The sequence below is a fragment of the Mus musculus genome, chromosome 17 (assembly GCF_000001635.26).
Source record: "Mus musculus strain C57BL/6J chromosome 17, GRCm38.p6 C57BL/6J".
In the NCBI taxonomy this organism is placed as follows: domain Eukaryota; kingdom Metazoa; phylum Chordata; class Mammalia; order Rodentia; family Muridae; genus Mus; species Mus musculus.
In genome coordinates, this window is record NC_000083.6 from 84,196,269 (window position 1) to 84,222,279 (window position 26,011).

At 46.5% G+C, this 26,011-nt stretch overlaps 1 protein-coding gene and 1 long non-coding RNA gene across 11 annotated transcripts in view; one reads left to right on the forward strand and one right to left on the reverse strand.

Moving 5' to 3' along the window:
• The window catches only part of Gm36279, a 31,301-nt gene extending 8,225 nt beyond the window's left edge, over positions 1-23,076 (forward strand). For 3 of the 6 annotated variants that reach the window (XR_385850.4, XR_877060.2, XR_877061.2), the window contains exons 2-3: positions 11,076-11,176; positions 12,311-15,535. This is a non-coding gene — a long non-coding RNA (predicted gene, 36279). Of the gene's footprint in view, positions 1-3,395; positions 3,506-11,075; positions 11,177-12,310; positions 15,536-19,728 lie in introns of those variants that run through there. The other 3 variants (XR_385851.4, XR_385852.4, XR_877062.2) reach the window with 3 other exon arrangements.
• The window catches only part of Thada (thyroid adenoma associated), a 276,191-nt gene that overhangs the window by 6,213 nt on the left and 243,967 nt on the right, over positions 1-26,011 (reverse strand). The gene's annotated exons all lie outside the window — the stretch shown is intronic.

Here is a 26,011-nt window from a genome sequence, read left to right on the forward strand (position 1 = left end):
GTGACCCTAGCATACTCAAGGGATCCTGAAAATCAGAAACGAAAGCTAAGGATTTAATCCACAAACTCCTTTTTCCATTTCAAAACTTACCACAAAGTTATGGGGATCAAGGCAGTGGGGATCAAGGAGAGATACAGACAGACATACACACACAGAGGGAGGGAGAGAGAGACAGACACACACACAGAGAAAGTGTGTGTGAGAGAGTATGTGCTGCAGATCCAGAGGAGGGCACTGGGTGCCCTGGAGCTGGAGTGCCAGGGTTGTGAGCTGCCCAGGGGAATGCTGTCTAGACTAAGGCCCAGTGACTGTCTTTCTCACCCTCCTGAGAGGTCAACTGAGAGCTGTTCAGTGGTGACAGCCTGAGTTTGTTCTTTCTGTAGCTCTGGAGAATCTTGTTTGAGGCATCTGTGGGAACTTGTGTCAGTTTTAGGGGACTGGTCAGGGTTTTGGGGGCCCTGCACATTAGCACACATTAATTACCGCCCCCTCTCTCTTCCCAACCCATCACCCACCAATCTAAGTCAGTTCCTCCTCACAGCTGTGCACTGATCAGCTGCTCTGTGAGAGACACGAGGAAAAGCCCAGGCCCTTTCTCAGAGGGTGAATAGCTTAGTTTGAGGAAAATGACTGACACATTGGTCTGGTGTCTGGGGAAGAGCGCTGGCCATGCCTCGTGGCAGAGAACTGCTTACCTTACTTCTTGCTCCTACACTGCTATTCACAGGGCTGTTTTTTGCCCTGTCCATATGGACATTTGACTAGATGACCCTCTGATGAGACCTGCAGGCTCCACGTCAGCCTCACCTTGACAGATGTGGCCACCGAGACCTTCAGTCACAGTCCTCTTTTCACCTCCCTTCCCTTCCCCTCGGTCTGCTTCATCTGCTATACCTTCGTCTTCCTCTTCTGTTAGTCAGACCTGCCTCGGGACCCTGACAGTGATTACCCCATGGCTCTAACTCCCTGAGCTGTCCATCAACAGTCCTGGGGAGGGCTGGAGATGTGGCTCCATGGGGGAGCTGTGCTTGTACCGAGTAGGGTCTGGGTTCAATCTTAGATAGATACCTATGTCTGTCTGTTTAGATGTGGATAGATAATATATATGGGGAGAAAACATGTTTGTGTGTACTGGGGCTCTGTACTGGCTAGTTTTGTGTCAACTTGACACAGCTGGAGTTATCACAGAGAAAGGAGCTTCAGTTGAGGAAATGCCTCCACGAGATCCAGCTGTAAGGCATTTTCTCAATTAGTGATCAAGGGGGAAAGGCCCCTTGTGGGTGGGACCATCTCTGGGCTGGTAGTCTTGAGTTCTATAAGAGAGCAAGCTGAGCAAGCCAGGGGAAGCAAGCCAGTAAGGAATATCCCTCCATGGCCTCTGCATCAGCTCCTGCTTCCTGACCTGCTTGAGTTCCAGTCCTGACTTCCTTGGTGATGAATAGCAATATGGAAGTGTAAGCTGAATAAACCCTTTCCTCCCCAACTGCTTCTTGGTCATGATGTTTGTGCAGGAATAGAAACCCTGACTAAGACAGTCTCTAACAGATACCAGCCATTACTATGGGGTTACAGTCTTATGTAGACAACCTACTTGTTTTGCTTGTTTCTGTAATGGGAAAACTCCTAGACTGCAAGAATGAGGTAGATGGCAGTGTGGTTACCATTTTACACTCAGGGTTGTTGACATTTGGAGTACATAGATCAAGACTGCACAGGCAGTGGGTAACAGGGAGCCTGGCTCTGCAGCCCAGGCTCTGGATCACTGAGCTGAGCTGAGCTGTCTACAACCAGTCAGTGCTTTGCTGCTTGCCCTTGAATTTGTTTTGCCTTTTGCCCTGGCTGATGTCTGGGGATCTTGATCTCTATGACCCCATTACAGAGGTCTCCTAGCCGCTGGGCTTCCAGCTGGATGCGTTCACTGGGAAACAGACCCTGGAATGTTGGAGGGGAGGAAGAGGAGAAGCTGGGAGGACCTCTTGCCTGAGCCCTTCTCCATGACTCGTCAAGGGCTGGGAGTGGCTCGGCACTGGCTCTGTCCTCCCTACACCAGCTCTTCCTGGTCCCAGCCTCCTGTCTGAGGGACGGTCTATCTGGGGAGGAGATCTGCCTGTCAGTCAGGAGGGCGCATGCGCTGTTGGCATGTGATGGGGCCAGAGAGTTAGGGATGCTGTTAACGTTCTGAAGGCACATGCCAGGCACCATCAGTTTCAGTAGGGCCCAGTGTAAGACCTTAACCCCACCCACAATCTCATCCAACACTTTTACTAATGTTTATCTTAGTATAGCAAATGGACAGACAAACTGTCTCTAGGGTCCCCAGTAATGAATGACGGGTTGGGTCCCTGGCAGATATGGAGAGGTTTACCCCTTTTCTAGAAGGCACCCCTTAGGACATGCCCTTTACATCCTTTGGAGAGAGGGGAAGAATAGGTCATAAGCAGCCATCCCCCCTGAACAGCTGTCTGTAAGAGTTATTACACATTGCCCAGAGGTGGAGTTATTACACATTGCCCAGAGGTGGAAATACGTTTCCAGGTCTGAAGGGATCTCACACTGCTATTATTTTGGTATTTAAAAAATACTTGGTACAAAAACCTTTCAAATATTACACTTTGGATTTTGCTTCATTTTCTGTTTTTTTAAATGACACAAATGGCCTAGGTTCCCAAAAGTTCCCACAGTCCCTTCTTTCTAGTGTGACCTGCATAAATGTGCTGACCTGGCATTACATATTTGGCTGCCCAGTGGGAATGGTTTTGTTTTTAATCTATAATAGAAAACAACTGCCCTAGCAACCCCTCCCTCTCTTTTCTTCTGTTTTGTTTTGTTTGTTTGTTTTTAAGACAGGACCTCACTGTAGCCTAGGCTGGCCTCAAACCCATAAAATGGCCTCAGTCTCATGATTTTTCTGTCTCCATCTCTATAGTGTTGGGATTACAAGTGTAGCTTATAATGTCTAGTTCCTTTAATTTCATTTTATGATTTTTAAAGAGATCGACTTTTATTATTTATGTATAGGTGTGTGAATGTGTATGTGCATAAGTAAGTGTGAGTGTGTTTGTGTGTGTGTACATGCATGTGTGCCCGTGGTGGCCAGAACAGGGCGTTGGATCTCTTGGAGTTTAAGTTGTAGGCAGTTAGCTGTGAGGGGCCCAACATGCTGGGATCTGAACTCCAGTCCTCTGGAAAAGCCGCACCTGCTTTTAACCACTGAGTCTCATCTCTAGCTCCCTGAAAACCCTTTACACGGTGAAATTACAATAACTTAGAAAAGACAAAACCATTTCAAACATCTGAGTAAGTGAATTTCCCCTTCAATTTTATTTATTCTTATTTAATTTCATTCTTTATTTTTGAGATGGGATTTCACTGTGTTGCCCTGTGTGACCTGGAACTTGCCATGTACAACAGGATGGTCCTGAACTCAGAGATCCACCTGCCTCTGCCCCCAGAGTGCCTCTCAATGTGAACAAATGGATGCAGCTGGGTTGGAGAGATGGCCCTGGTAAGCAGAGGGCTGAACCCATCTCAGAATACTTGGGCCTACACTTAGTGTCCTACACATGGCAGTGCGCTGGCTTGAATCAGTTCAGCCCCTCCTTCAGGTGACCAGCACCTATGTAGCCTCTGGTCACTAGCCCTGCTTCTTGGTGGCGTCCTTCTGTTGAGTACCCAAGGGTCCCATGCCTGCAGCTCTGAGGATGGTAGATGGCTTGTGTTATTATTATATTCTTCCCAAAAGTGATTTCCCTGGAATGGCAATCTGACCCCAACCCCATGAGCCAAGAGGACAAATTAATGCCTACACACCGGGAAGCCCGTGGGGTACCAGGAAGACCTGGGCTCCCTTTTCACTGGCTGCCTCTTCCTTGGCCAGGTCAGAGCGCAGTGGCTCTTCACACACAGTCTACATCCCTCACTCAACAGATCCATTGAGATGCTTCTTCACCTCAGTGTTCCTTGCTGATTTCACAGGTGGCCTGCTCGATTACAAGGCGTTTCTTCTCAGTCTGAGCTCTTAAGACTAAATGTCCTTTAAGAATTTGCAAAGCCTCTCTAGCCTCCATGACTGTCACACAGGCACACACATATTCACACACTGGAAATAAATGTAATAAAATCAGGGTTAGGAAACACGGTTTGAAATGTTAAGTACCTATGATTCAGTCTCTGGGAATCACTGATCCTAGTTTGAGACGGAACTTGTAGATGCTGGCCAAGTGACCCACCACAAAGCCGCAGTCTCTGCCCTAGGAATTTTCTATCTTGAAACTGAATTTTTGCTCAAACCCCTTCTTAATACCCTTATCTGTCCCATGTTACCCCTATTCTTGGCAGCTGTCCTGAAAATAGTCTTCCTCCTTAAGGCCTGGTGTCTATTTGCTGACATGGCCCTATGCTGCTGGAAATGGGGAGCTGAGCTTGAAGAAGTCATAAGAGAGGGAAGAGAAGTAAGGAACAGGGCATGAAAGAAATACCAGTGGAGGGCAACAGTGAGGCCAGCTGAGCAGAAAGAAGGGCCAAAAGGCTCAGGGTGCATGCACATATGTACATGTGGGCGTGGTGCGGTGGCGCTGTTGTGTATTAGTCAGGGGATAGTTTGCACTTCTTTCCTTCCACCTTGACTGAGACCTAACTCAGTGTTCTCAAGGCTTACTGCTTGATGTTCTGGCCTTAGCTGCTTAAGACCTGGTATTATGGGTGTACTTTAAATCATACCCTGTTTTAAGGATGGGTTTAGTATCGTGTAGTAATTAAAACATAAAACTGCCATATGACCTGAAACTCTACTCTCAAGTACATACCCAGAGACCTGGGACTTAACAATGTGTACAGAAACAATCAAAAAAAAACACTCTTAACAACCCAATGTCCATTCATTAACAGATGAATATATAAACAAAATATGGCAGAGCTATACAGTGGAATATCACTTAGACCCAAAAAGAAAGTGCTTGATTCAGGCTACAAAATGGGTATGCCTTATATGAGCACTATGAATAAAGCCAAGCGCAAGGCATATTTTACGGTCAGCTATATGAAGTGTCTAGAGAAGGCAGACTCACGGGAACAGGAAGCACTGCTGGCCTTCAGGGCTTGCTCAATGGCAAGAGTGAAGGAAATGTTCTGCAATCAGACAGCAGTGATGACTGTAGAATATACGAGATGTCACCCACCTGTGCATTCTCAATTGGTTAATTTTGGGCTGGTGAGACAGCTCAGTGGATAGAGATACTTGCCTTAAGCTTGACAATCCGACTTTGATCTCTAGATCCCACATAAGGGTTGTCCTCTCCACTCCACATGCAGGCTATGGAAGGGTACGCTCCACCCTCAATAATAAAGACAACTTAAAAAATGTTTAAGGAAAATCATATTTTAGATTTGATTAATTAATTAATTAATTTTGGTTTTTCGAGACAGGGTTTTTCTGTGTAGCCCTGGCTGTCCTAGAACTTACTCTGTAGCCCTGAATAGCCTCGAATCAGAAATCTGCCTGCCTCTGCCTCCCAAGTGCTGGGATTAAAGGCGTGCACCACCATGCCAGGCCTAATTTATTATTTTTAAATTATTTATTTATATGTATATGAGTGATCTGTCTTCAGACACACCCAAAGAGGAAATCAGATCCCATTACAGATGGTTGTGAGCCACCATGTAGTTGCTAGGAATTGAACTCAGGACCTCTGGAACAGCAGCCAGCACTCTTTTTTTTTTTTTTTTTTTTTCCCCCGAGGCAGGGTTTCTCTGTGTAGCCCTGGCTGTCCTGGAACTCACTCTGTAGACCAGGCTGGCCTCGAACTCAGAAATCCGCCTGCCTCTGCTTCCCAAGTGCTGGGATTAAAGACGGGCACCACCATTGCCCAGCTAGCAGCCAGCACTCTTAACCCTTTAGCCATCTCTCTAGCTCCAGATTTATTCTTTATTTTATATGTATGAGTGTTTTGCCTGCATGTACATGTACCATCTGAGCACCTTATGTGTTGGTTCCTGTGGATCTGTAATTTCAGATGGTTGTAAGTCACCATGAGGATGCTGGTAACTGACTTGGGTCCTCTGACAGGACAAGTATTCTTAATTGCTGAGATATCTATCTCTCTAGCCCCCAAAATCTTTATAATTTTACATTATATAATTTACATCTCAAACAAAGAAAGGAGCTTTAAGAAAATATCGCAGGGAGCATGACCAGAAAAGAGGCCTCTTGACAATTAAAGTCTGTGCCCTGAGACATTCAAGGAAAATGGGTGCTTAAGAAAGTGCCTGTTTGGGGCTGGAGAGATGGCTCAGAGGTTAAGAGCACTGACTGCTCTTCCAGAGGTCCTGAGTTCAATTCCCAGCAACCACATGGTGGCTCACAACCATCTGTAATGAGATCTGATGTCCTCTTCTGGTGTGTCTGAAGACAATGAAGGCAGTGTACTAACATAAATAAAAAAATCTAAAGAGAAAGAAAGAAAGAAAGGAAGGAAGGAAGGAAGGAAGGAAGGAAGGAAGAAAGAAAGAAAGAAAGAAAGAAAGAAAGAAAGAAAGAAAGAGCCTGTTTAGTGAACACTGTTCCTAGGACACTGTCCCTAAATCTGAGTGGTATAGATAAGGGGCTGAAAGACAGTAGCCTGCATGGAGAATTTAGAGGAAGGGTCTGCTTAGCAGGCATGATGCTCTAGATTCTATCTCAGAACAACCAAAAAGAAAAAAAAAAAAAAAAGAAAAGAAAAGAAAAGAAAAGAAACTTGGGGAAAGTGGGGCGGGGGAGAAGCTAACCCTCCTCATTTCCAGGGCCCGGGCTCAGAAAAGAACAAAGTCTAGGGGTAGAAGAACTAGAGCTTGTGTGAGCCCAGGAGGGTGGTCGATACAGCACGGAAGCAAAGCTGCTTTCTGTACCTCCTCCCAGTCAGGACTAAAGCAAGGACTTTCCCAGCTGCAATCAGCTGCATGGCTAACCTGACATCACACACAAAATGTCCACACAATCATAAGAGGGGGCATTCCTGAAGGGAGGCAGCCTTGAAGCCGGCTTGTTTCCTCTCCCTTAGAGCCATTTGCTGCTGTTGATCTCAAGCCTTTGGGTTCTTCCTCTGTCCGCTCAGCTGTTCAGTAGCCTTAACCTGAACACCGCAGAACTGCACGCTTCGCAGAGACGTGGTGCAGGTTCTGGGGAGCTGCATGTTTCAGTTCAGCTAGAGTCCTGGGCCAGCCTACACTGAATGAGTGAGGGCAGGGAACCTCCCTCTTTGGCATTCTCTGGAGTCCACTGGTAAACTGCCTTTCTACTTCCTAGTTCACTCTGCTTTCAGAATGTCCCCAGGCCTAGGAACCAGCAGTCTTAAAGGCGACTATTACACAGCTGCAGAGGGCTCAGGAATGAGGCATTCACAGTGTGAGGCCCAGGGTCTGAGCTCTGCGGGGAGGGGAAGCCATTATAAAAACAGTTCTCAATCAGAATCTGCTCTACTGAGACACACCCATTACTTTTACCATCTTTTCTGTGTCCCCTCTTCCTCCTGGCAGAAGCCAGTATACTCTTAACTTTCTAGTTGGGGCTATATCTTCTTCTCTTGGCCTCTGATTTGGACACCCTGGCATTCTCCTTTGGCCATCTTCAGATAACCCCTCTCCCTTTGCAATGTGCCCTAAACTCGACTTGAGACCCTGATCAGCAGACCTCTGTAGGTTTAGACAGACACATCAGTGTCTTTAACATCCAGAAAGATGTCCCTGCTGGCATTGGCTCTCACCATCCTTCACCCCCTCAACTCCAATATTCTCTTCCTCCACTTCCCGTGTTTCCGGTGACCACTGTGGTGTCTCTGTGCTCCTAGTGATCATTACGCTGTCTGGATTCTATGCTCCCAGAATCAGAGCTACTGTGGTTGCTGGGTTGTTTTTATTTATGGACCCAAAGGCTTCAGGTCCACAACAGTAGGGCATGGCAGCAGGTGGCCAGAACAGGAGGCTGGTGGATCATATTTTGCTGGTACACCAGGAAACAGAGAGGGAAGTAAGTGGCAGTGGGATGAGGCTATCCCATAGGGGCAAGCCCACACCAGTGACACTTCCTGTTCTACAAGCTCTATAACTTTCCCAAACAGCACTGCTGACTGGGACCATGCAGGAGCCTATGGTGGAGAAATATTTAAATTTATAAATTTATTCACACCACCATATTTGGCTTCTTGCTCCTACAGGCTTGAGACCATCTCATAATGCAAAATTATTTTAGCCCAACTTTAAAAGTCCCCAAAGCCTTTCACAGCTTCAATACTATTTTAAAGTTCAAAGTCTCTCTTAAGTTTCAAGATAATTTCTTGACTCTAACCACAGTAAAACTAAAGTACAACTTATGTAATCCAAACATAGAATGGTACAGAATATACATTCCTGTTTGAAAAGGGAGGAAATGGGGCCCAGCAGGGTAGACACCAAAATTTGCAGCTCCATGTCTGGTATCTGAGGCTTTAGTTTCAAAGGGGCTAGATGGCTTCACCTCTCGACCTTTGCTGCCCGGAACATATATTTTTCTCTTGGGCTGGTCCCATCCCCATATGTAGCTCTCCTTAGCACATGTCTCAGAGTTCTGGCATCTTAACCCAGGCTTCACCTTTATAGCATTATCAGTGTCCTCTCATGGCCTCGCAGGGAAAGACACACAGGGAAAGACAGTACCACATGGACATCACTGACACCACTGTCCAGCTAGCCTCTCGGGATGACCCTTCACCTCCTCCAATCACACGAGTAAGGTAGTGTGTATACAGGCATTTTGTAAAAGCAGAAAACCACTTGGATTCTATTATAAGTTGAATGCTGGCTGGAGTCTTGCCCTTGGGGAACCTTTCTTATTGTTCCAATACAGTAGGAAGGCATCCTCTTACCTAATGTGAGCAATTACAGGCAGTTGTTCAGCAGGTTTTCTGTGCCTTTATGCTCCCGTGCTTTCCCTCTGCATACTGACTGTATTTTGCATTTCCTCCCGTCCCACCTGTGTTAAGAGCCATCAGTGATAGGCACACCACTGACTCAACATTATAACGTTGAAATTTCCCATCCTGAAATTTCCCTGCATCAAGGAAATTAGCCCATTACATTTAAATCTTGTCCAAGTAAGTTCTTAGTACATGGGCAGAAAGCAACCAGATTCTTTGCCACTAGTCTAGTTGAGAATAAGGACCCGATCGCTTCTAAAATCTTATCAGCTGGGCCTCTGCATCACTCTCAGCACTACTACTAGATTGGCCTCTTAAGACAGCTTTCATTGCTTTTCTAGTCTACAGTTCCAAAACCTTACCCATCCCTCTAAAACAAAACAAAACAAAACCACGGTCAGGTTCTTCACAGCCACAATCGAGTTCTCTGGGGCCAGCACCTGCCATACTTTCCTGTTGCTGTGACATAACACCAGAAGGGAGTTTGTTTTGGTTTATGGGAACAGAGGCTTAGAGTCCACATGACCTCCGTAGGAGTGTGCACTCTAACACTTGGTGTCCTGTTGGTGGTGCTGCATGGGGAGATTATAGAACTTCTAGGACAAGAAGCCTTACTGGAACCTCACAGGGCCAGGCTTGCCCCACTTCCAGTTTGCTCTCTCTATTCTCTGGTGTACCAACAAAATGTGATCAACCAGCCTTCTGCTCATCTATTCAGGTGCAGCTCTAACATCCTCTCCTCTCAAGAGCCCCTGTTCTCTGCCTTCCTCAAATGACAAACGTTTGTCCAGAAAATTCTATACAGACCAGGATCCCAGGTTCCACTGCTCCAGAGACCAGGGCTTCCAGCACACGCTCCTCTTCCTCAGTCCCTGGCCTGGCCTTGCTCTCCCCATCCTCTCACTAATTCTGGCTTCCCATGTCAACAGCAATACGCCACAAAAGATTTCTGCAGTTAGCACACTGCTTTGCCTAGAATGGTGGTAAATTTTCTAAACAAAAACCTACTACTGCTGCTACTACAGCAACTGCTATTACTACAACCACTAAGGCCAGCGAGGAAGGAGAAGGAGCAGAGCCCGTGACCTTTCTCCCACTCACTCATAAAGTAGGCACTGTGCAGCGGGAAGTGCCACATTCCTCTCTGAAAACATGTTTAGGTTTGATGTAGGTGCAGGTTATTTTATACACACATAAATATCCTACCTTTGTTTGAGGTGCCTATTTGCTCTGCACAGGACCATGATGAATACTGAACAGTGCTCACTGTTAAATATGGCATGCCAAATGGTTTTGCTTCCTGGCAAAGCTCCAAACCATAATTATTAAGGGACTACAGCTGCTGAGAAATTCTTGTGTTACAGGAGGCTTTGATCCCAATCTGCCTTCTGCCCCCAACATGAATCTTCACAGGTGTGGCTGTTGCTCATGCTGGCACTTTGGAGGTGTGTGAGTCAGGGCTAAACCTAAGTGCTAAGTGTAAGGAACAAAAGCTTCTCTCAGTTAGACCTTGACCACCAAGAGAAAGCTCTGCCACACTGAGACCCTGGAATCAAGAGGATGTCCAGATGAGCCCAGTATGGGAGCTGAAATGCTGTGCCTCTCACCTTTGGATTCCCACACACAGTAGGCACCGTGGGTACTCAACCTCACTCTGTTTCCAGTGAAGTGGAGCACTAACCAGCTGTGTAAGACTCGGTTCAGCAGAAAGCCTTGGGCTTCGGAGTCAGGTGGTCATTTCATTGCCATCAAAGGCAAGAGAACTGCTGTCAGATTCTCTGGGTAATAAGGCTGTTTGGCAGGAATGGCACTCAGTTCACCCCAGTGCCTCCGTTAGAGTAAAAAGACACCTTGGTGTCATCACAAATATCAAGTCACTTCTGAAATATAGCAAGAACTGTAGGGCAGACCTAGTCTTCAGCCTGAAAGAGACAAGAACAGCATCCAGAAGTCCCTAAATCCACAACAGAGAAAAAGAGATGCCCATCATGTGCTAAGGACCTCCAATTTAGCAAATAAACAGGAGTTTAAAAACAAATAGAAAAGCTTTCTATCTTTCAGCATTAACAGATACTATCTAGCATTTGGATTGGAGATGGAACCCTGTTTATCTTTTAATGCTTGTTTTGTATTTGTGTTTTAATGCAGATGTTCCGTGAGATATGAAACCACCCCATCTTATAGATGCTGAAACTGACACCACAGAATGATGCCAACTAAGTCAGAAGGGAAGTGACTTCTGACTGCAGGTCAGTGTCCTCTCCAAGACAGCACCACTCTGCAAAACTCTCCTTTCCAGATGGGAAGCACTTCTCTGGGGGAGGGGGAGGGGGAGGGGGAGGGGACAGCTCTGTGCTGCTGGGGAAGAGGGATGGAGAGATGCAGAGACAGCAGAGTCCAACGTGGTCAATGGAAGCCAGCAGGGCTAATGCAGGGGAGGTCAGAGGATTGTCCAGAGTGGACTATCTGGTTTTTGGAAGGGGCCGGAACATGAAAGCAGAAGGCTATGAGGGATTTGTCATAACCAGCAGGACAAGATGTCCCTGGTCAGCCACAGGAGTCTAAGGCTTCTTCTCTGACCAGGCCAACTGAGTGAGAATGTCCCCCACAGCATTAGAGTCTATTCTATGCCCCAGGATAGTCTAGGGCACTGCTCTCCTCCCTTACAGTCTCATTCACTCCCACCTTCCCAGTGGCATCCGTTCTGGGGGCTGCACATGCGCTCACCCTGGGTATGGAGTCTTCCTTCCTGCTCAAGGTGAAGGTCAATGACTCAAATGGCCAAAAATGAATTGAAGGCCACTTATTAAAAAAAAAAAGCCAGCATGCTCTTAAAAAGTTAGATTCCCTTGTTAACACAAAACCTTATCTAGTAATTATACCCAACACTCACATATGTACATTTTAATTGGGAGTGAGAGCAAAATGAGGGAAAAAAGGAGAGGTGAGGCCGGGCGTGGTAGCGCACGTCTTTAATCCCAGCACTCAGGAGGCAGAAGCAGGTGGATATCTGAGTTCAAGGCCAGCCTGATCTACAGAGTGAGTTCTAGGACAGCCAGGGCTACACAGAGAAACCCTGTCTCAAAAAACCAAAAAAAAAAAAAAAAAAAAAAAAAAAAAGAGAGAGAGAGAGAGGTGAGTGGGGGGAAAGGCAGGGGTGGGGCCTGGCAGTACCCTGACAATGCTCCCTGCTGCTGTGGAAGCTTCCAGAGAGAAGGTGCTGGGTACAGGACAGGACACCGAGCTCCATTTGAATCCTAGGTAACGATCAGTCCTGACTGTTCACTGTCAGAATTCCCAAATAACCCAGGGTCATGCTCTTCACAGGGTTGCTCACAGTTCAATTTTCAAATTTAACTGTGTGTTTCTATTTTTATTCACAGTCTGACAATACATGAAAGACCCTAACACTCTGAGTGACCGCCACAGTGACCCGGCCGGGCAGTACTCACACTGAGGGTCAGAGGTGATGAGGTTTATGAGTGAGTAGAGCATCTTGCTAAGACATTTTACTAAGCTGTGGAGAAATCAAGTCAGGATGGTGGCAGGGCAGATCACACACCTCCTGCCATGGTCCTCTTTGTTGCCTCTTGGTCTTTGAGAACTGAGACTTCTCTTCAGCTGAGAGTATTCTATCCCCAGTCCTCGCCAGAAACTAAAACCTAACTCCACCGGCCTCCTGCTGGACTCTGAGGAACATGCTCCATGGAGGTAGGAAGTAAGGGATGGGAGCGCAACAGAACCCTCAACACTAAAACTAAACACTGTCCCCAAGTTCTAGAGTTCAGAGAGGAGTTTAAGTCCCACTTGGCTACCTCAGAGCTTTGTGAGCAGCATGACTAGGCTGCTCTCACCAGGTAAGGAAAGCGAGGAGGCTGCCTTCAATTGCTCATGACAAGTTCACTTTGCTGAGGACTCACAGTGATGGTGACAGGGGCCACTGAAATTTGTTAAGGGGTCAAAAGACGCTGGCTTGAGACTAAAACAGAGACTTGATAGGGTGAATGCAAGAATCCCAAAGTCCAGAGAGTCTTCATTCATGGCTGCTGGCTAGGGAAACCTGGCAAGACCACACCTCACAATTGGCTCCAACTGTTTACTCCTTCGACAACTACAGACCCCATCCATTTGCACTCTTTGCTAGGTTCCTTCACGCAGAGGGGATGGGAATGTATAGTAAAGCTTTCTACACGCACAAAATACACACTGATAACTGTTATCAGAGCTTAAACTAGAATCATTTTGGATTTTGACTTCCAACTCTTTCATTTTCTTTTTTTAAATTAAAAAAATTACATTTATTTTGTGAGCATATGTGAATGTGTGTATGAGGGCGTGTACATGTGATACATGCATGTGTGTGGAAGTCACAGGAAACTTGTGAGACTCTGTTCTGTCCTTCTACCATGTGGGGGCCTGCGATCAAATTCAGCTTGTCAAGCTCGCTGGCAAATCAATGAGCTACCCCACTGGCTCCTCCTCCTTCATTTGAGACCTCTGACTTGTGAGTGCCAGGCTCACAGGCATGCAGCATGATGCCCAGCATGCTCTGTTCCTTTCCCCAGCAGCAGCAGCAGCAGCATCTCATGGTGCCTTGACATGTTAGTTCATAATAGCCACTCCATCATGTTTACTTTCAGCCTTCTATGAAGGGATTACAATTTATGTAATTCTTTGATGTATACTTGAGTTGCTATTATCTAAACAAAACGCTGTTAAAAGGCATAAACTCAGATATACCCTTGTACATGTGTGTAAAATTCTATTTCTTTTTTTTTAAAGATTTATTTATTTATTATATGTAAGTACACTGTAGCTGTCTTCAGACACTTCAGAAGAGGGTGTCAGATCTTGTTACAGATGGTTGTGAGCCACCATGTGGTTGCTGGGATTTGAACTCCAGACCTTCGGAAGAGCAGTCGGGTGCTCTTACACACTGAGCCATCTCACCAGCCCTAAAATTCTATTTCTATAGGGACATTCATAAATGTTTGAGTCCCAGCTCACTTGGTATACACTGTAAATTTCCAGAAATACCACTGAAATGCCTCTAGAAATGTGAGCATTTTCAGTCCCCCTGGGTCTGACCGTGCATCTGGGAGAGTGCAATCTTTTCACTCGGTATCAACATACAGGGAATGGCACAGCGCTGCTGTCCTAGTTGGCATTATTATTACTGTGGAGAAAGCAGGGTTCTTTTCTTTCATTTGTACTGTTCACATCTACTTCTACAAGGAGATTGGTTTTATGGTCTTTCTCTTAGAGGATGTATGTGTGTGTAGAGGCAGAGGTTGATGTCAGATGTCTTCTATTGCTCTCCACCTGATTTTTTTTTTTACTATTATTTATACATATACACATGTATGTATGTATTTATGCATGCATGTGCATGCTGTTGTGCATGTGTGGACATTAGAGGACAACTTACAGGAATGAATGCTCTCCTACACTGTGTGTCTCAAGGATCAAACTCAGGGAGGTGAGCTTAGCGGCAAGGACCTTCACCTGCTGAGATCCTGACAGCTTCCTCCACCATCTTTCCTGAGGCAGAATCTCTAGTCTCTCAATGAGCCTGGTGCTCACCGATTGGCCTGAAAGCCCCTGGCATTCTTCTGTCTCCACTTTTCCAGTGCTGGGCCTATCGGTGGGCACTGGCACTCCTGGCTTTTTAGCAGAGTTCTGGGGATCAGAACTCAGGCTCTCACGCTTGCACAGTAAACATGCTACACTGACTGAGCCATCTCCCCAATCCCTTGATGAATCTTTTTCTATCATTTTCATTTACTGTTTTTTAAAAAGATGACATCTTTGTATATTCTGTATAACATATATTACAAGTGTTTCCTCTAAGAAGAGCTTCACATATTTAAACCTTGTTGTTGGAGATAGGGTCCTACCATGTTGCCCAGATTGGTTTCGAACTCCTGGGCACAGGTAACCTTTCAACCTGAACCTCCCATAATCAGGACTACAGGCTCCCATACTGTGCCTGCTCACCTAGTTTAGTACTGATGGTGTTTTCAACTATTTGAGCCTCAAAGGAGTCTTTATTTTTGTGTGCATGCTTGCGTGCCATGGCTCATGCCCCATGTGTGGAGGTCAGAGATCACTGGGTGCTATCTTTCCTTCCACTGTGTCCTTGTTGTCTGCCACCATGCCAGGCTAGCAGGCCATGAATTTATGGAGATCCACTTGTCTCTGTTTCCTACCTCACGGCATGAGCTCTGAGGCTACAGATGTGTCTCACCACTGTGGCCAGAATTTGGGTTCTTGGGATCTGAAATCCAGATTCTCAGGCTTAAGCAGCAGACACTGTACTTGCTGAGCCAGCCCCTGATTTTCTTTTGTTGTTGGAATAATGGTATATTTAGCAGACTTTCTTAGATATCTGAATGGTATTTTACTACATTTAAGCTCTTTATTGATTTTAGGTGCTGGGGAATGGGCCCGGGGCTTCAGGTGCCCCAGGCAATACTCTGCCACTAAACGTGCTTCCTTTTCGTATGTTTACTTTAAATTTCCAGTGTGCTTGCAATTTCCTCAGAAGGTAATGAAAGAAGATCCTAATTTTGTGAATTGAAACCTACAGTATAAATGTTGTAAATGTCCTGTGACTGTTTAAGGTGTCAACTGTAGTGTATACCTGTCTATAATTCAGTTCCAGGGGATCCAACATTGCTTCTGGCTCTACAGGGACTAGGCATACAATGCAGCAAACTCAAATACATACAGGCAAAATACCTGTAACACATACATTTTAAAACAAAAAGCAAAACAAGGGCTGACAACTTGAGTTTGGTTGGTGGGACCCACGGGTGGAAGAGGACAACAGATGCTGTCAGGTTATCCTCAGAGCTCTCTGAGTGTGTCTTGGTACACACTTGCACATACGCAAGCATATGCACACACAAAATAAACATAATAAGAATGAAGACAAAGCAGTAACAAGCTCTCCAGAGACACTAGAGCTCTTAGAGCTGCTCGCTGCAGGTGAGTTTGCTGAGGCCACCCTTGAGCAATTCTCTGACTACTGAACGCCCAGGCTGAGTCAGGGCGATCCCTGTAACCTTGCAGCTTTTAAGCTCTGCCTGCCAGGGACCCTTGAACATGGAGGACCTCACAAACCACAGCGGTGTCTCTTGCGAGTCAGACTTCTCTTGGAGGTATTTATAAAGGGACACCTCATACTTTATAATGTACTTACAGGGATTCTTCCATCTTAATTGAGCAACTTAATTCTGAAACTGAGCTGTTGGTGTGCTTTATCCTACAAGTGTGTATTCTCTATGAGGCTTGCTCATGTTACTCTTTCCTTTTTATTTCTTCTGCTGCTAGGGCCTTGCAACGCTGAGCCACTGAGCCACCTGCTCCCCTACACCTACTTTCTCCTTTAAAACATTATTTTATTATTTTGTTTTATGTGTGTGGGTGTTTTGCTTATATATATGTGTGTGTATGCATTAGATGTGTTCCTAGTATCAGAGGAGGCCAGAAGGGATCAGATTTCCTTGACATAGGTGCAGGGACTAGAACCCAGGTCTTTTAGAACACCAGCTTACCCACCGGGCTTTCATCTCTGCAGCCTTACTCTCTTTCTTTCCACACTGTAGACCTGTGAAAGGTTTTCTTTGTAGAGCAATGCATCAGCCTGTGATCTGTGCAGACAGTGAGATCAGCAGCGCATTTCCACCATCTGCAACACAACCTCTTCCTGCTGCTACTCACTCGGAACAGTCCTAAGCACCTCTCTCTCTCTCTCTCTCTCTCTCTCTCTCTCTCTCTCTCTCTCTCTCTCTCTCTCTCTCTCTCTCTCTCTCTCTCTCCCTTCCTTCCTTTCTTCTTTCCCTTTTCCCTTCCCCCTTTCCTTTCCCTTCCCCCTTTCCTTTCCCTTCCCTTTCCTTTTCCCTTTCCCTTCCCTTCCCCTTCTCCTTCCCTCGTTCCTTCCATTGTTTTTCTGAGACAGGGTTTCACTATGTAGCCTTGGCTATCCTGGAACTTGCTCTGTAGACCAAGCTGGATGAGATCTGTCTCCCTCCCGAGGGAGGGCTGGGATGAAAGGCGTGTCCCACTGCCCAGCACTTCTCTTTATTCCCAGAGACTGTGCTATTTAAGGAGCATCTCTTGTATCAAAAGGACAGAATGGTGCATGTGTGCATGTGTTCCCTTTAGAAAGATTAACTCTAGGTAATATGCCCAGCCCAGTTCTTTGCACACCTTTGTAGTTACGTATGGTTATGATATTAAGTGGAAGCTGATGAAGTAAGTGACATGTGTCACAGAACTCTGGTAGAATCCTTAAACAGGGAAAGGTACATGCTCTCTGATATTCCTCCTCCTCATGTGCAATGAGTCTGGCGTGATTAATGCTTCTAACAGCCATATTGGCCCAAGCAGTAACCTGGTAAGGGATCTGACACGCCAGGCTAGTAAGGCAAAGAGAAAATGTTTGCGTTCCTCCTGATAGAGTGGGGGCCAGTCAGCCCTGGCTGCCTCACTGTAAATCATTGTTTGACTTGTCTATTACATGCAGATATCAGGATTACCAAATGCTGTATCAGATTTTGCCTTTTAAAAAACCTAAACTGTATCTGATGGTCCATGCCTGTAATCTAAGATGTTCAAGAAGCAGAGGTAGAGGGACTGCTGGTTTAAAGCTTGTCTGCTTCATAGTGAGTTCAACTGTAATGAGAACTTGTCTCGGAATAAAAAGTAAAAGGAATCCTGGGATGTAGTTCAGCGGTAGAGGTGTCGACTAGGATACAGGGGACCCTAGATTCAATCCTCAATAACAAAAACCAACCCCCTAACCTTAGAGTCCAAGGGATCTGATACCCTTTCTCATCTCCATGTACACTTCACACACACACACACACACACACACACACACACACACACACACACACACTTTGTAGAACATTTATTTTTTTAAGATCACTCCTACCATTGTTTTTGAGACAAGGCTGACCTTAACCTCCCTATGTAGCAGAAGATGCTCCTGACCTGATCCCGTATGACTCTCCACCACACTAAACCCACGGCATCCTTTTAGGGTCTTGGCACATTCCTTCTACCGCATGAGAAGACTCTCTATGCTGTGTCTTCTTCCTTCCAATCAGAGAGGTTGGAAAGCCAGCATGTGGGGCTGGTGAGATGGCTCAATGGGTAAGAGCACCCGACTGCTCTTCCGAAGGTCCGGAGTTCAAATCCCAGCAACCACATGGTGGCTCACAACCATCTGTAACAAGATCTGATGCCCTCTTCTGGAGTGTCTGAAGATAGCTACAGTGTACTTACATATAATAAATAAATCCTTTAAAAAAAAAAAAAAAAAAAAAAAAAAGAAAGAAAGTAAGCCAGCATGTGGGCTCTGGGAATACTGTTCAACTGGTAAAGTGCTACATGCAAGCATGAGAACATAGCCTGGCTCCCTGGGACCCAGGTAAAAATCTGGGTACAGTGCCATTTACCTGAAATCCCAGAGCTGGGAGACACGATAAGAGATTTCTTGAGGTGAGCCAGTATAACTGATTTGGGATCTTTATTTAAATAAGGTGGGGCATGATTGAGGAAGACAGTCAATATCAAACTCTAGTCATCACATGCACAAACCCCTCAAGAGACAGAAAGACTGGCTGGCCATGGTGGTGCACGCCTTTAATCCCAGTACTTGGGAGGCAGAGGTAGTCAGATGTCTGTGAGTTCAAGGCCAGCCTGGTCTCATCACAGGTTCTAAGACAGTTAGAAATACAAAGAAGGACCTGTTTGGAGGCAGGGGGTCAGGGTTGGGGGTCAGGGGGGAGACTGACAGAAACAGAGAAATCATGAAGACCATTCTTTAGCTGAGTCTCTCGGCTTCCTTTCTCTTTTTACCTGCTCCATTTTAGCCTCCTTTCATCTTTCCTGTAGTTGACTTAGCAGGGAACTAAGATGCTCACCAGAACGTTATATCCTAAACTAAGCCTTGAATTTCAAATATCATTCTTGTCTCTTCAAGCCTCCCAACCCACTAAGTCCACCACTGCAAACTACAAATAGTGGGAGTTTAAGTCCCTATTTTCCGTGGTGAGAGGCAGCCCCACCACAGGCAAACCCTGTGACCGACTCCTTTTCTCTCCAGGTGGTTGGCCTTGAATCTAGCAGGCTGTGCGTTGGGCATCCTGCCTACTGGGTACTCATTTAAAAAAAAAAACCAAACAAACCCAAAACAAAAACCTGTGGTTTCTGGGAAATGGATATTGTGAAATGGAGTGAAAAGAACTTGCAGTCTGAAACTAGTGGCCTTTCCCTCCCCTCACACTTGAGTAAGAACTCCCTGACAGAGCGGCTTCTTCAAAGATGAGAAACAAGGGAGATTTATGGACAGGCCTGTTAAAGAAAGCTGGGACTGCTTGTAGCCACGGTGGAAGGTCAGGGGATTCCTAGATCTCTTCTAGGTTGGTAGGTAGGGTAGACAGGAAGGAGATGAGCCACCAGAAAAATATTCCTGCTAGTTTCTCAGTCAAATCCAATTTTTGGCCAGAAGCCTACTTATGTTTGGCTCAGTCTCTTACTTATAACTCCTGAAGGGCGAGGAAGGGCTAGAGGCAGAGCCTAAGGGCGACACTGCACATGACACATCCTGAGCCCTGGGAGTGCAGAGCCAATGATTTCTATGTGCATTTTGTAAGTATAAAGTAGAGTGTGGACTATCAAACAGGCCTCCCCATCATTTCCCTGGCTGGAGAGGTCAGAGGAATTACATCATGGTGGCCTAGTGGCAAAGGCTTATAACACTGAGGACTCTTACTTTCTGGTCTGACAGGACTGAAGTACCAGTGTGACCTGACCTAAGCCTGCAAGGCTCATTATGGCTCACAAGGGAGGCTGCACAGGAAAGCCCACCACCCTGAGGTCCAGATCCACCTGCCTTTCCACAACCAAAGAGAGCTACAGAAACCAGGTCACAGTCTGATGCAAGCCACTCTAGGTGCTAACCTGTCAGCTACCTTGCTGATGCAAGATATTCTCTATCCTGAAAATCTCTATCCTTAAAAAGCTTCTGGTGTGGGTGAGCCGATGAGACTCCTGACCAACAAACACCAGAACTGAAGAAGGTGGGTGTGACCAAAGTCGTCTGAGTTCTGATGTCCAAAAGGCCATGTGGAAAAGGAGGTCCAAGGAGCTGGCTAGGCCTTAGGAACCTAAGACTAATGGGCTGACTTAGCACAGGCCATGACAACACTCCCACAGACATGAAGTAGGTATAGGCAGGGTGACTCTAAAAGGACCTGGGACTCTACCCATTCTTGGGTCTTTCCACAGTGTCACTCTGCCATATCCCTCCTGCATGTCTTTATTCTTTAGCCTCTACTAGGTGCTGTCACCCAGTCACTTCTCTTCCCATCACTTCTAACGATATGGTGATTGTAATTGCAAGGTGTGTGTGCTTGTCTTCTAAGTAAGCCTTTACATTTCAGGCAATGGATGGGGCTAAAATGTCACACGGATCCACATTCACTTGATTTTATTTTATTTTTTTAATTTTGAGACAGGATTTCTGTGTAGCCCTGGCTATCCTAGAACTCGCTCTATAAACCAAGCTGGCCTCAAACTCACAGATATCCACCTGCCTCTGCCTCTCAAGTACTGGGATTAAATGTGTGTGTCACTACCATCTGGCCCATATTCTCATTTATGAGGACAGAGACAATTCATCCATCTTTTCTCGTATACTTGGCTCTGTGAGTTGCGATGATAAAAGCAACATGGATGCAAGCGAGGTAAAATCTGTCTGGGAATGATGAGCAGGGTTCTAAATAACCAAGGCCAGGGGCTCAGTACCATTCAAATGTGAGCCCCCAGCTGCCAGTGTGAATGCAGCTAGCCCTCTGCAGTATTAGAGCATGTCAGAACTAGAGGATGGAAGTGGGAAGTATGCATCTCTCTTCCATGCCCATCCCCTACCATGTAGACGGGGAACGTCTTAGCTGAGCATGTTGCTACTTGGCTCAAATCAACAGTCCTGGGCCTCTTGTGAGAGCTGCAGACCACGAGCAGCTCCTGGCTGCTAAGGTTGATGTTGAAGGAGATGCAGCACCTACAGTGGCCTTCCCTTCCTCCTGTCACTAGACAGTGCACATGGGAGTGAGGCTGGACCTACCGTCTTAGAAGACAAGAGGGACAGTACAACTGCAAATGTAGAGCAGTGGGAAATAAGGTGTGGGTCCCTTGATGACAGGGCCACCACACAAGCCTGCTGGGTATTCTGAGTTAGGGAGAAAAGCTACTGACTTGTTTAAGCAACTACAAACGTGGTCTCCATGCTGCAGACACTAGTGGTTTGTTTCATGCTTGAAGCTGGAATCCCTGTCCACACATGCCCTACACTCTGGTACTGTGGGTACTCCTGCTAGAGGTGTGTGTGTGTGTGGGGGGCAAGATCAAAGGAGAAGAGAAGGCAGTGTCGAGGTCAGCTTTGGATTCTCACCTCCTGTTCTCTGCCTTTGGTCCTCAAGACAAGCTTCATTTTGTTTCTTTTAAAGGCAGGGTCTCACCATGTAGCTGGCCTGGAATTCAAAGATCTGCCTATTTCCACCTCCCAAGTACTGGGATTAAAGTCATGTGCCACCACACCCGTTCATTTTGACAAGCTCTGTCAGTACACTCACTGAAGATTCCCTGCCCTTTAGACACACTGGACACTTGTTGCCTCAGAGAGCTGGCCAAAGCACAGCTCCTAGGATACGGTCTTTTCCAGTGTCACACATAAAGACGTGCCCAACTGCTGTCCTGTGCTCTTTTTAGAAACCCTGAGAGGCATTAGATTTACAACACAGCACTCTGTCTGATTGCACACACAGTCTCCCAGCATGGGCCCAGGTAAAATTCCTCTTTGCAGCAAACACAGTAACAGCCACTTTCCATTCTGTTCTGCTTTGAAGAGCTCCTGTCATGTGGAACAAGAAAGCCTAGGCTAGCCTACTCCAAACAGGAGCTCTCAGAACAGGATTCAGAAGATGTTATGGGAAGGATGAGGGTTTCCCAGGTCTCAGACAGCCCCTATACTCTTACTTGGACAGTGGTAGAACAAGGGGCTTCATTAGTGGCCTATGCAGACCTACCCTTCAGGCTATATAGTGTCACAACAGCATGGATTTGACAACTTGTATTGTTTGTATTGGTAGAAGATGTCTGGGGCTGGATGAACTAGGGGCCAATGAGACAGACAGACAGACAGACAGACAGACAGACACACCCTCACACCCCCAGCCACTCACCAGTGCTCCATGGAATGTACAGGCCTTGAGTAGGAACTGAGGGAGAGTTGCTCACCAGTAAACTCCTTCCGCAGTCATCTAACCAAAGCCTAGCGCCTTTACTTTTCTCATGCAGCTTAGGGTCAAATAGGATGGCTTGGGAAATGGCTCAGCCAGCAAAGTGCTTGTCACGAGAACGAACACGAGGATCTCAGTTTGAGCCACAGAACTCACATCCCTGTAATCGTGGCATTGGGGCTTAGGGAGAGACAGACCCTTGGGGCTCAGTGGCCAGTCTGGATCAATCAAGTAAGCCCCGTGCTCCCATGCTGCCAGTGAAAGACTGTCTCAAAAAGAACTGTGGACAGTCCCATACCTGCAAACAGACGAACACACATGCAAAAGGTGCTTTCCCTAGTGAACTGAGAAATGCTGCATCCTATGTAGCCCTAGCATTGCAAGTGGAGGCTTCCACATAGAAGGGAAGCCAGGAAAGAGGGCTGAGCCATGAGAAGGAGTAGTCATCAGGCACAGCTACCTTTTGCTAAGAGGGACAGGGAGACCCTGCCTGCTGCATCAGCACCAGATGGCCTAGGCCCTAGACCAAGGGCTTATCACCACTGTGATGGTTTGTATATCCTTGGACCAGGGAGTGGTACCATCTGAAGGTGTGGCCTTTTTGGAATAGGTGTGACCTGGTTGGAATGGGTGTGTCACTGTGGGTGTGGGTATAAGATCCTCACCCTACTTGCCTGGAAGTCAGTCTTCCACTAGCAGCCTTTGGATGAAGACGTAGAACTCTCGCTCTGCCTGCACCATGCCTGCCTGGATACTGCCATGCTCCCACCTTGATGATAATGGACTGAACCTCTGAACCTGTAAGCCAGCCCCAATTAAATGTTGTTTTTATAAGACTTGCCTTGGTCATGGTGTCTGTTCACAGCAGTAAAACCCTAACTAAGACAACCACCCACAGAAGTCAGTCACCTGGGGGCCAGTGAGGATCAGTGGAGGCAAAGTGATTCAAAATGGCTCTCTTTTCCTCAAAGGGGGCTTCTTGTTGTCTGTTTGGGGCATAGTCACTGGGAGACCATGAAGACAGTATCACCACCCCAGCAACAAGGCTCAGCTAGAGTACTTGTGGGCCCTGCAACCCACTCCTAGACTTAGATGTGAACATTAGCTTGCATTGGTTTCTGTACAGCACTGGCTGAGTGCAGGTAGATGTCAGGGGACGAGGCTCCCTGGGAACAGTGACAGCTAGCAAGGGCAAAGTGGTATGTGGTCATTGGAGCTTCACTGTGACAATCCCCTAGAGGGGATTGTGGAAGGGGTAGAGACTTTTGTCTACCTTGACAAGATGTCTGTGACTTGAAGAAATGAATGAGGAAACAGAAACCATTCCTTCCCTGGCAGATCACAATTCTGATCTTTCTGACAATAGAAAAGAACACCCGAGGGCAATGGAGCAGGCGCAGAGCTGGCCTTGGGGTGGTTATATGGAGGAGATACTGGCTTCATAGAACACTGTCCTTCCAGTGCTTCTGGAGTCCCACCAAACTCTCTTCCAGGCAGCATTCTTCTTGTGGCTCGGCTCATTTGTCCCAGGAGTCTACACTGGTCTTTGAGGTCATACTTACATTTCTGTCACTTCCTCCATGAGAATTAAGGTGTCTGGAAGGTGAGTGAAATGCTTTCCTGGGCTCAATGAGGGCCCTGTTTCAGACCTGCCCTCCCACTAACAGTGGGATTCAGGGCCATTTACCTGCCTGTGCTCTTAGAGCCCTAGCTGTAGATCACAGGCTGGGACTCCTCCAGCCCTATGTGATCCCCTCCCTCTAAGAAGGGACCCAGAGGGCAGGAACACAGCAGCCTTTGGTGCAGGACCATCTGCTCTTCCAGGAAGGGACACCACCCTACCATAACTCTCATTTGCCTCGGCTCTATGGCCCCCAATCTACTTTCTCAGCAACAACTTCAGTGTCTTCTATCAAACATGCTAGTGGAGTTTGGTTATGTCGGCACATACTATAATCCTAGCATTGTGAAAGTGGAAGGCAGAGGATCAGGACTTCATCCTGGGCTACACAGAGAACCTGAAGCCAACCTGGACTACAAGAGAAACATCTCAAAAAAGCCCAAAACAAAGAAAAAAAAAACCACCATGACAGTTGAGAAAATCTCCACTGTCCCCTGTGCTGTCACGCAGTCCTAGACCATTGCAGTCCCCAGGAGGATGTGTCCTTAGTCCCTAAGCTCCGCCTCCCCAGGGTGGCAGGCATGAATGAACCTCCACCCTGGGGGGCTGGAGAGAGGGCTTAGTAGTTAAAAGCACTGGCTGTTTTTGCACAGGATATTATTTATTTATAAATAAATATTAACTTTAATTTTTAAATTTTATTCTTATTTATATGGGTGTTTTGCCTGCATATATGTTTGTGCACCATGTGTGTGCAGTACTCTCAGAGGGCAGAAGATGGTGTCCAGATCCTCTGGAACTGGACCTGTAGACAGTTTGAGCCACCATGGGGGTGCTGGAAGCTGAATGATGGATCTCTAGACGAGCAACCAGTGAGTGTTCTCTTCATCCTCATAAATAAACCTTTTTTCATTTTTTAAGATAGGGTTCTCTATGTAGCCCTCCCTGGCTGTCCTGGAACTCTCTCCGTAGACTACGCTGGCCTCAAACTTAGAGATCTGTCTGCCTCTGTCTTACGAGGGCTGGGATTAAAGGCGTGCACCGCCGCTGCTAACAAATCTTAAAGGAAAAAAAAATCCATCCTGCTTGAGAAAGGAGGGAATGACAAGGGAGAGAGCAATTAAACCTAGGTCTGTCAGAGGTAGGGACTGCGCAGATGCACACGCAGTTTCTTATCAAATTAGGATTTCTAGGAAGCAGTAGGCCTAATGCAGCTTACATGATCTGCTAGAACTCGGATCTCCCACTTTAAGGTCTCTCTCCCTCTCCCTCAGATTTATTTTATGTGTGTGAGTACACTGTAGCCACCACTTCAGACACACCAGAAGGGGGCATCAAACCCCATTACAGATGGTTGTGAACCATCATGTGGTTGCTGGGAATTGAACTCTTAACCTCAGGAAGAGCAGCCGGTGCTGTTAACCACTTGAGCCATCTCTCCAGCTCCAACTTTCTTTCTTCCTAGCCCTGGCTGTTCTAGAATTCCCTATGTAGACCTGCTGGTCTCGAACTCACAGAGCTCCATAGGGCAATTTCTTAACAGTTTAGAATCCAGAGGACTTTACCTCCGTCTCTCCCACACACGGTCAGTTGTTGAAAACCCCAAGTCCTTATTATTCACTCATTCAAGTCATTACACACTGATGCTTAGTGGATGCCAGGTTCTAAAAATTAGAGCAGTGAACAAAGACAAAAATCCTACTCTGCACAGCAACTGGGAGACTGGAGCAGGATTACCAAGTTTGTCATCAGCCTGGGCTGTGGAGGAATTCCAGGCTGGTCTGGGCTACAGAGTGAGAACACATACTCATTCATACTTCTTTCTTTCTTTCTTTCTTTCTTTCTTTCTTTCTTTCTTTCTTTCTTTCTTTCTTTCTTCCTTCCTTCTCTCTCTCTTCCTCTTCCTCCTCCTCCTCCTCCTCCTCCTCCTTCTTCTTCTTCTTCTTCCTTCTCTCTCTCTCTCTCTCTCTCTCTCTCTCTCTCTCTCTCTCTCTCTCTCTCTCTCTCTCGTGTATGACTGTTTAGCTGGGAATCAAACCCATGTCCTCTGGAAGAGTTGGTGCTCGTAACCACTAAACCATCTTTACCAGTACCCTGAGTTAAATTTCTTTTGGGCCTTCCAGAATCACCAGTTCCTACTACAAATCTCC